Source organism: Trachinotus anak, unplaced genomic scaffold (genome assembly GCF_046630095.1).
Source record: "Trachinotus anak isolate AG129_WGS33_773 ecotype Australia unplaced genomic scaffold, CSIRO_AGI_Tana_v1 ptg000026l, whole genome shotgun sequence".
In the NCBI taxonomy this organism is placed as follows: Eukaryota; Metazoa; Chordata; class Actinopteri; order Carangiformes; family Carangidae; genus Trachinotus; species Trachinotus anak.
Window position 1 is genome coordinate 6,116,948 of NW_027273877.1, and position 11,541 is coordinate 6,128,488.

The window sequence follows — 11,541 nt, forward strand, 5'->3', positions numbered from 1 at the left end:
TATTTTATTGCTCCCACTGGTTCATTGGCCCATATTCGTCTAAATCCTGCTGAAGTCTTCCACTCTTCCACTTCCACTCTGTCTCTGTCATACGTGAGGTGGACGAGGGGATGCACCATTACAGGCTTTAGACGAGAATCTAATATCATGGCCATCTGGCTTCAATGAGACTTTGCGAGCTGGACAAGTGAACCGACATGTCAGACTCGAAGTTCACTGGGTTTGAAACTTGTTTACCAGCTCCAGAAAAATCTGTCATGTTCTTAAATCACATTGTGGCTGAAGGAATAATCACAGTTCAACAACAGTAAACGATGTTCCCCACAAATTAAGAGGGAACTGACGACAAATACGTGAGTGTGTGTTTGTGATTTTGAGAGCAGGAACGCAGCAGTTAAACACACCATTTATGCACGTTTTATCAAATTTGTATCAGTGTTGAGACGTTGAATTTCTTCAACAAGATGTGCAGAAGCTTCATATTTTCTGACTGCACAGCAAACGACAGCCGACTTGGCAAAAGTTTGTCCATATGTCAAAAAGAATTAGTCAGAGACGACCAGTTTTGTGGTTAGAAATCAGGATTAATCTGTATATTGTCTGTATAGGTTTAATTCATATGAAAAACAGTTTATGGGATTTCATATGTAGAGATGAAATAATTACTCAAGCATTTGATTAGTTGATCAAAAGAAAAACAATCATGAACAATTCTGGTGATCAATTAATCATGTATGTCCATTTTGAAGCAAGAATGTGTGTTTGATGGCCATTTTTTCCAGTTTTACCTGGTAGTAAACTGAACATCTTTTGGTTGGTTGAAAACAAAAAGCTGTTTCACCTAATCAGTGAATGAATTAATCAGAAAATAACTGGCAGATTAATCATTAATAAAAAAAAAAGATTGCTGATTCATGCATCTGAGAGTACTCATCTGCATGCATACCATCGTCCACAGTGTAAATACATGAGCTGATGTTTGTGCACATGTGCAGATACAAACAGAGATGTCGGTTAGAAACATGGAAACAGACACGCGAGCACACAAACAGAATCCAGGTGCTATTAAAGCTGTTGTCAGGTTTTCAGTGTCGGCCGTGGTTTCACTCATCACACACTCACAGAGGCTCCGAGGTCCTTGAGCAAATACCTTGCAGACCGACTTCTCCTCCACAGTCCATGTGGATGCAATTCTTGGGTATTTAGAGCGGAAAGTCTCCACAGGGCTACTGGAGAGAAGTCGGAATTAAAACGCAGCACAGCACATCTCCCGTGCTAATTAGCAGTTAGAAGTCCCTTGTGTCTACTGTTTGACAGTGGATAGTAAACAGAGACGCTCTTTGTTGTGTCCCCAGATTGATCGGTGCTTATTGTCTGCCAACTGGGATGTGGGGTGTCTCTGGACATGTGGGAATACAAATTTGCCCTTTCTCAGTGCTTCAAAGTGCATCCATTCATCCGCTCTCTCACTGGTGGAGTGCAGTGAAGTGTAAATGAGGTTATATTCAGAGGATCAAACCCACGGCGTCGACAAAGAAAGGGAGGAAAAAAAAGGCCCTGGCACGTTGTTGTGTCTAGGACGCCTGATTTGTTGATGAGCGCTCTAATGACCCTGAACTCTGGAGGACCTCACTTTGATTCTGCTCGGTGCAGGCAGTCACCTGTCGCTGCTCTTTCAACCTCTGCTCACAAACAGCTGTTTAGTTGTCAAAGCCCAGTCGCTTTCTGCCAATTCACCTAATCTATACCAGGCCTCACCCTTGATCCCAAACCACAGAGCTTCTCAGGAAAAACACAAGGCAGCTTCACTGTGTGATTCCTGCTTTGTCCCATTTACAAGAAGCTGAGAAAGGCATCCATCCATTGGCCCCACCATTGGCCCCATAATTCAACTCCTAGCCAGGGCGTCTAGTTCACTCCCGCCCCTCTGTGCCTCAACTTTGGCCATGTGCTGGCCCTCTGTTTGTATCATATCCATTCATGCCTGTCTCCCCTCTTTCATCTCAACTGTCTCTTTCTCTCTGCCCATTTCTCTGTCTCTGTCCTCTTGATGGAGGCGGAAGGTTTGTTTGTTGTCAAACTTAGAATCATTCTGGCCTAAATCTGGGTCTCTGGGTGGAGCTTGCCACCTTTGCCTCTCCCTCCACTCCTCTCTTCTCCTTTTCTTTCCATCCATCCATCCCGAGGGAATTCTTTTTGTGTTACTTTCCTCACAAACCGATTCCGGGACTCAAACATTAGTAAATATTTTCCACTCTATTAAAAGGAAGTTTGAACCTACAGTTTGCGAAGAAGGGAAAAGGAATACAGTAAATTGGGACAAATAGCAAGACACATAGAGGGCAGCTTTTTTTTCCCTTCAAGATGATGCTTTACCTCCTCATTTGATGTTTGGCCAGAGACAGAGGTACCTGCCATGAATGAATAGGCTACACAGAGAAGCCCTTGTTCCTGCAAGTCTGTGCATCAGCTCTTTTTTTTTCTTTAAACTCATATTCCTGTCAGGGGCCTCCCATATGTGCTGCAATGTGTGCTTTGTCAAGGAGGAAAGCAACTGGAAGAAAGAGAGATAGATCTTTAGGGAAGGTGCAAACTCCCTCTTTTCACTGTCCTGCCTCCCTTAATGCTGAGTCTGCACATTTTCCCTGCTTTGGGTTGTAATGGAAAGTTCTGGAAAGTCTGTAATGGAAGAATAACCTCAACAAATCTGACACACAAGTCCAGCCACTAATTGAAGGAATGCAGTCAAGGCAGAGCAGCTGCTTTGTCACTGACACCGTATTTCAAGCAGAGCGGCTACTGTTACTTTAGCAATTAAGATAACATAAACCTGGGCAACAAAAGAGTGAGTAAAAAGGATAATCCAAACTACTAGATAATGTTACACTCATGTTTAAAGTCCTCACAGTGTATCACTTTCTTCTATATCTCCCAGTGTGCACTATATCTGCTGCCTTTGTATTGGAATCGTGACTTTAGAGGATTGTCTATTGGAGCTGTGGAGACATTTCTCTGCCAAACTCCACTTTCAGTCCAGAAACTCTGCATTCCACCGTCTCTGCAGCACCGCTGGTCGAGAAACGTGAGCAAAAGAAGCTCTTTCTATTGATTTTTCTCTGCTTTGGAGAGCCATTTCCTTTCCCGGCATCCTTCTCGTGCCAAGATGTTGGCTCTCAGGTTTGTGCTGAGGAGCCCAGCTGAAGTTGCCCAGCCAAAGGTTCGGGTCAAGTTGCCTGTCAGTCAGGATAATAATAGCGGTAAAGCTAATATTGCTCCATATATGGTGTGATTCAAGGCTGTGCTGTACATCCTCACAGTTTTCTGGAAATGTTGAGACATTATGTTGATTTCAGGAAGCTCTCATGTGACACTAACTTGTTGAGGTTTCAAATGAGGCCTCATTTTAGACAGAAAATTACTGCTCAAGTGGCAGTTCTTCAATAGTTCCACAAGGCTTACAGAGATACTCTCAGTGTCAGTGTTATATTAAATGTCTCATGCAAACTCATTGGACTGTAATTCATGGATTCACAAGATCGGTCTACGAACTGCAGTTCCAGCAACACCCCTGATTATTGATCTTCGTCTACACTTTGACTTCAGAGAAAATTAAAGGCTCCAGTCTCCACTCAGGACAAGTGGTCAAGTCTCCAAAGGATTAGATATAATATCTGCATCAAGGTTCACAGACTCCAGTCAATAGCCACTTGAGTAGAACAATCATACTTTATTTAGAGAGTCCAATACAATAAAGAGGATTTATTCCATGGCCATGGAAAGCACTTATGTCTGATTTGCTGGATTGTGTCTGTTAATATCATATGTCAGGGTCACTCGCACATAGTTGCTGAAATCCATGTGCAAGTCAGTGAAGCTAAAGTATAACAGTGAAACTCAACATTACTGGTTATGTAAAATCAACATAAAGCTGCTTTAAACCACAACAACCTGGAAAACCAGGTTGATAATTAAAAGGCAGCTCCCTCTTTTCACTTAGCCAGTGGCCATGGTTTCAGTTCAATAATGAGCTCTGATAAAAATATAATGATAGTGGAGAGGAGTGTTTTTTTGTCAGCAGAGAAATGTAACATTTGTGTTAGGTTTAATCTAGAGGTTAAGCAAAGGTCAGGAAAAGGGTTATATAAAGAAATCATGACTTGACACTTGACCTTTTGACCAGATAGCATCAAGAAAAAGAAGAAAAAGCATTAGCCTATCCAAAAAAATGCTACCCACTAACAGACATTGTCAGGAGAGACATAAATAAAGCTTTTTGGAAAATAAAAATATATACATGAACAAACTTTAAATGGGAAAACCGTGTAATGATCAAGCTGATGTATTTGGTTATTACCTGAACTTTTGTGCCTAATAATCATTTTAATACTGGGCCTCTAGGGTCTTCATTTTCACAGTTGATTTTAACAAGGCCTAGATTTTGAAAACTAATGGCCCTGTATTTAGTTTGCCTGGATTTAGTGGAGATCTAATGGATCTCTGTGGCCAACACTTGACTGGGTTCCCTCCCAGTTCAGCTGGAAAGAAACAGGCTGGGCCCATATGAGTCCAGTTATCTCAGATTCTTGGTTCATGAAAGGAGAACTTTTGTTTCACATTCTTGAACATGATGGGTTTATTTCAACCAGCACTCAAAGAAAATACACAGAAGGAAGTGTGTTTCAGACTAAATGCCTTCCTCTCTCTTGCTAAGAAAACGCCGGACAGATTCTTGGTTTGTGGGCATCTGTGTGTGTGTGTGTAGATATGCAGGCGTGTGTCTGCACGTGATTACATTGTAATAACTAAGGCCCAGCTTCCACAAAAGAAGAATGGCTGTAGTTTCACAATAAGAGCCCTTATTAACAGAAAACAAACACAATAAACTTACAAAGCTGTAATTACTGGTACAACTAAAGGAACCATGGACCTGCACTATAAACAAGTGCTCACCAATGCTGCTCATGAACACTTTACAATTTGCAATCAGTACAAAAGTAGGACAAATTAACTTCACCAGATGACGGTGAGTCCACATCTGCTTCACCAGGTGCTTCTATTGCTGGATTTTAAAACCTACACTCTGACCTGGAGTCAGGTTTGGAGCCAGAAATGAGCCAATTACTGCAACTGTTCAAAGATGGGATTCGTGGACGGTTGATTAGTCGAGGGGCTTAGACATTAATAATTTACTGCTAAAAGTAGATGAGTAAATTAAGTAAATTGTTATTGCAATCAACAGAATTTGCACAGGACCACACTGTAAATAAATATCTGATAATGATGTTTGATGATTTTCTGGCCAAGTTGTTCAACTGGACATAATTTTTGTGGTGGATGTGGTCTCTATGAGGGTGAGGGTGTTTCTCAGCACATCCACCTCCGGAAAGTGTGAAACAATGACTGGAAGAGTCAGCCCGCCCTCCATTATTAACCAGGGAGTTGAATCACACCGTGCGACTGGATGTTAGTCAGCCCTCATTGCTTCCTCCTTTGTTTCCTGATGAGCCACGCGTCCTTAACAAGCTTCGCCAAAAGGCCACTTTCCTGTTCCTCGCTGCGGTCTCCACCCTCTCCTGTGGAAATGGAGGGTGGTGTGCAGGTGTGATGAGCACCACACTGGCGTCAGTGGTGATATCAGAGGGGAAGTTGTGGTTGGGCAGCACTTCGGGGAGAGGGGGTATTTCCGTCTTGTTGGTGTCCAGGAGTCTGGTATATGCCAAGTTCAGAGATTATTCTTACATCATTAGAAACAAGTGTGTCATAGGGGAACTTTCCATACTAGTCATTCAGACAGGGATTTCTCCCTCTCTCTGTTTTCTCTCAATGGAGCCCAGATTTCGCTGTCTGTCAGACACTGATCTCATGAACTGAAAGTGGATATGAATCTGGGAACTAAATATGATTTATTCCATTTAAGGCATTGTCTAAAGCAACTGTTTTAGTTCTGCAAAGCAGTATAGTTATAGTGTCAGAGTTGTTCATTCAAGTTTTTTCTCATAAATTCTCTGCACGCTGTAAAATATGGCTTTGATAGTAGCTGCAGCTCTTAATTACTTCAAGAAATGTTGGAGTATCCTCTATAAAACTCTCTCCCCCCTCTTCATCACCCTGTCTCCCAGTCTGTTTCCCTCTAAAGGGTAGAGTGGTTAGGTGACTCCATTAGTATTCTGACTTTCCCTGGGAAATGCTCTCATAAACAGCTGGGAGCCACAGCAGGGACCAGGCACACAATGCACAATGTGTGTGTGTGAAACTGTGACTTCATATGCCATGACAAACTAAAGGCTTACTCCTCTGTTACACACAAACCCAGATACGTGCACACTTAATAGGCCAGCTCACATTTATTAATTAGCTGGTTGCATGTGACTGCTTGTGTAAATGCATAAATGAGACGTCCAGTGGCGCGCAGCAGGGCCGTTAGCATCACTGAGCACAAGCTATGACGTAGATCAGGCACAATACATGCGCAGTTGGGTTTTAGTCACAAGAGAAGAACGTCTTAAAAACAATGTGACATTTCCCTGGCTAAATACCCATGTCATTAGTGTAATTCCCGACTTGAAAAACTGTTGGGTGCCTAGTTAACAACTTTCATTGTTGTTTGCCATGGGGAAGAGTTTATGTGAATATTTACGCAAAAACCTGCGGATGTGATTTCTTGGAAAGGTTTAAGTGAATTGAATCTTAACGTTTCAACGTTGTTGTCACAGTCAGTGGGTTAGAAGGAAGGTGACATCATTTAAATGTCTCAGCAGTGAGTTTCTGGTTTTAACTTCAGCGACGGACTCCACTTTGACAAGGGAAATCACTGAGTAATTAAAGCTTTGACCTGGCTTCACCTCTGTGTAATTTTTTACAGGGCTGTGTATTTTTTAAACAATGAGCTACTGTGACCTTCATAATTTGCAACTTGTTGATGACGTAGGAACTTTTGATAGGAATCAGTTTCTTCGAAACCATCTAAGGCAGACAACTTGAGGAACACGATATTTGAGTTTAAATGGAAGTTGAGATTTATGGAGCCAAGTGTTCAGTCTAAGTGGGCGGCAGTGGTGACAGGTTACCCTTTGACTTGGCACCCCTGGTGATAGACATTTTGCCAGGGTCAACAGCAAACACTCTGGTAGGCTATTTGAGACATGGCTGTCTCTTATGTAATGGGAAGTTTGGCCATATGGCTGCAAGACAGCAGATCCTCCAGTAGATAAAGAGCAGCGCTTTTAAAGACAGCACACTGTTTACATGGACCCAAAAAATACCTTGAATTCTGTATTTGACGGAGAAAACATGGGTGTGTGTTGTGTAGCGTTTGTGGGAAGGTGGTAACCCCAAAGAACACGACCATGCATCAAATATAGACAGAGACAGGTGGCAGGAACTTTCAATCATATATAAGAGACTGAAATGGACATGAAGTAGCCGCACAGCTCTTCTTCTGACATGTGAGGGTTCAGCGTCCTTTTCCCAAGTGTCTGATGGTTTCCCTGCGAGCTTCACATTCCTCTCCTCTCCTCCTTCTCCCAAAGTGGCCAATGCCTCAGGCCTCAGCCTGGACTGAGGTTACATAACCAGCGCTAAAGCTGTATATCTCTGCGACATATTTACCTGAAATGGCTTGACCCCTGCTTGAGCTTGGGCAGCGATGGCAGCAACTGGGGACTGGTTTTCTTGAAAACATACCATTAGTGAGGCCCTCTCAAACAAATGCGCTGTCTGAATTGTAGAAAAACACTGTTCCTGATGCAGCTTTGCTTTTAGACACTTTTTATTTCATTAATAAAACAAATAAGAAAGTATCCCTGCTCTGTGCAGAGGGATGTTTATTCAGCTTTTCGGCACTCGACGAGACTCAAGCCTGTTGAGGCCTTAACGCAACACGGGTTCAGTTAATCAGGGGCCAGCAGCTCCCACTGACAGTTACACTCAGTTTGGGTTTATTGCCGTCACACATACCAGAAGGAGGGAAGTGACTTCTGGGTGTCTGCTGGGCACCATAACAATGAATACTGTATGAATTTCAGCCTTATTGTTCCAGCACATTGTCATTTAGCCAAGTAATATCACCCATAAGCTCTTATTTTGAAAATAAATATCCAATCGGAACATTTAATCACAACAAGTATCAATATCTTGTTTGTTATATTAGAGAAAAAACCTTTAATAAAGTGGAAATTAGGATTAATTGTGTTTTTTTTCCAGCTGTTTTTAAAAGAGGGTTCAAAACCTAATTTACTGACCTGTTATGATAGATATGTTTTGCAGTGCAAGATATAGCACTGGGCAGAACTCCTCATTCTTTCCCATGCTTCAAATTATGTGAGGTATTTGGAAAAAGGAACTAAAATGTGTCCCCAGTGGATCCAGAGTGCGCAAGGGTATAAACTCACGCTTTGGAAAAACACTGGAGATATGTCATTAAATTCAGAGAGGAAGCACAACAGAGGGGAGAGACGGTCTTACAAGTTATTACCGAGAGGGAGAGACAGAGTTAAATGACTCCGTAACTCACTCTCGTCTCTCTTCCCGTAATGAATGTCTTCTTGTGAGTAGCGCGGGTAATCCTGCCCTCCGACGTCGGCCCACACGTTAGCCATCAAAACAGTCCCAGAGAAGGCATGCTTAGATAATTACTGTGTAAATCATGCCAATCAATTACTCAAGTAAGGGAGGTAAGGAAAACAGTGAGAGAGAGTCTGATGAGGCCTTTAGTGGAAAACAAGTCTGGTGGCACACACTCACATCCATGATTTGAACACTGGCACACACATGCAAAAATACAAAAATATAGGCTCGTCCATCCAGACACAAGCATGATTCACGCCAAAGCCCATGTGCAGACACGAAGCACCATCACTCATCCTCTGCCCAGGACGTTAAAAAGGCGTACGGGCACGTTGAAAACTGTCATTTTGATGGCATTATGAATGGGGGTCGACCTTGAAGACACAGGGTTAAGTGACTCAGGAGGTTCACACACAGTGCGAGCCAATTTCATGTATTTGTCAGTGTCTTGAAGAGTGTGTGTGATGTTTCTGTGGGTGTGCTTTTGGCTGTGCGGCACATGTGTATTTCAGCGTGGGAGAACTTACGCAAGCAAATGTGCGTGTGACATCAGCGCGTTTGCATGTTTCAGAATCCGCGGGCTTCTTTCGTCTCACTACCGTCCCCTGCTGGAACCCAGGCAGCGAGATAAGAGCGCTCCTCTTCTCCTGTGTGTAAACAAGGTTATGTAATTGTACCACTGGAGATGATAAATGAACAGAAGTAGCGATGGGAATCTCGCAGTCATCGACGTCAGCACAGAGTGAGAAACCACAGCGCCAGGTTTGTCTTTGCAAATCATTTTCTATGTCTGTATGTGTGTGACAGAGACAGTGGGAGGGAGGAATGAGAGATGGAGAGGCTTTATGGGCCAAGGAAGACAACAAGGCGTGTAAACCACAGATTGAGATAGAACAAGAATAAATGAGACTGCACGAGGCCAAGCGCTGACGTCTGCTTGACCAAGCGAGTACAAGCGCAGTCGACATCAGTGACGAAGCGATCAGCTCAGTGGAAGGATTTTCCATATTCTACTTTTCTATGATTAATCTCCCTCCTCTGCTCCATAGCTCTTTGTGGTGTACCTTGCCTGTCTGTACATTCTGCAGGCGTCACACAATCTCGGAGATGCACGCTGGTGCTAACAGATAGCTGGCTCCTGGTCAAGCTGTTACACACACTCAGCACATCTACTGCCTGACGTCCAAGCCACATATTTAATCTTGGCAAAGGGAGGTCTTTTCAGGAAGGAGAATGAACCTGAGTTATTGCTCTCCCCTGATGCACAGCATGACCTCTCTAACTGTGCAACTTTCATCAATCAATAAATTACAGCTAAAACAAAGCAGTGAGGATTTCATTGTCATGCTACAGGCATCTGAATGTGAAAGAGGAGACATCACGTCTGAAAACTTTGTGCATCCTGATGAAGATATACATGCAATGCCAATGCATGTAAGTAGGGTTTATATGCAAGCAGTTCAAAGAACCCTAGTGTGTTGCACGAGTTTGCTGAAACACAAAGTAAACAGATTGCAGGATTTAATTAGCATGAAGTCATTATTTGACTAAAATCAACAGAAAATGAATCATCATTGTTTCGGTTGTTTGTCATGAAAAAAAGCAGAAAGGTCCCTTTGCAAATATTAGAATTTCTGCTATGCTTTGCTTTCTTGACTGTTGTTTGGATAGAAGAAAGGATTTAGAAATGTTAACTTGGGGCGTGGGTCGCATTTTTTAAAAATAATTTTAATTTAATTATAAAAGCAATAAAACTTTGTTGCAGCCCTTGTGATTATTACTCTGTATATTCTTAGCACCAGTGGGTTCTGATTACTGTTTGTTGAAAGTTTGCTACAGCTGTGAAAATTCACAAACTGATCAGGTTAAAGATCTTGTAAAAGAGCCTGCATTGATTGTAATAGTTACCAGCTACCACCCTGTCTCCAGTGTTATGCAAATGCCTGGTGTTTATTCTAATAAACCACAATAGAATTGGCTGCATTTCACAATCAGAGTAGATCTCAAATCATCAAACCATGCTGACTGACTCTGCACACACGCCTCTCTCCTCTCGGAATAACACTCTGTCCGACTGAAATTTCCCCAACACACGCAACCAAGGCGGCAGCAGTCATTGTTGAGGCCGAGCTTCCGGTCCTGGAAGCCACAGAGAGCGGCGGTGGGGCCCCCCGACACCCAGCCCAAGAATGCAAGGTGCAAGAGCAGCAATTTCTCCCTTGGCCGGCTGTCTTAACACGCCACACACAGAGGCCATCATTATGGTTGGAGCACACTCAAGGCAGAGCTGCAGTATGAGGAAGAAGAGACGCAACGAAGAAGAATAACCTGGATGTTGAAGCAGATTTTGAAATAAACAGAAGATATTTGGTATCTAGAATGAATTGAATGAAGTGTAGACATATAGAGGATAGACTGTGCACACTGTGTGGCCTTGGTTATAATGCTCATGAGCTGGATAGAATAGGGACAGAGTTACAAGCAGTACAATTACACTACAGTGTGTATTCAATAGTCATTCGTAATTCCATATTGTTGTGTTTGTCCAGGTGTGTAGCAGCAGTCTACAGGACTATAGGGGGGCGTTGAAGGGGTTTATGGGGGGTCTTGTTTCTAAGATAACACCAAAACACAATTAACCCCCCATGACACATGAGAAGCACTTCCTGAGCCTCAGCTATACCAGCAGTTTCTCCTGCCAACCAGCGCTCGTAAGGGGGTCTATTGTAAAAAGGTGTGTTTACTTTGGCCTGAACTCACCTTTTTGCCATTACCGACCCCCCCACCACAGCACACATGCACACAGACTGGAGATTTTGCAGATGAAATCCAAGCCATATTGCAAATTACCTTTGTCACTGAGAAAAAAAAAAGCCTTCACCTTGCCCCTCCCAGCTCCATTTGTAAAGAAGCCAAATGTTATTTTGCTGAGTTTCAATGGCAATTTTTGATGTGTGCCCCCCGCACATTCCTGGC

General features: G+C 42.9%; 1 long non-coding RNA gene across 2 annotated transcripts in view; it reads right to left on the reverse strand.

Annotated features, from left to right (window-relative positions):
* The window catches only part of LOC139609896 (uncharacterized), a 32,603-nt gene that overhangs the window by 4,306 nt on the left and 16,756 nt on the right, over positions 1–11,541 (reverse strand). Inside the window, exon 5 of one of the 2 annotated variants that reach the window (XR_011685397.1) lies at positions 3,786–10,852. The exons of the other annotated variant lie outside the window; for it this stretch is intronic. This is a non-coding gene — a long non-coding RNA (uncharacterized lncRNA). Of the gene's footprint in view, positions 1–3,785; positions 10,853–11,541 lie in introns of those variants that run through there. 2 annotated transcript variants of the gene reach the window in all.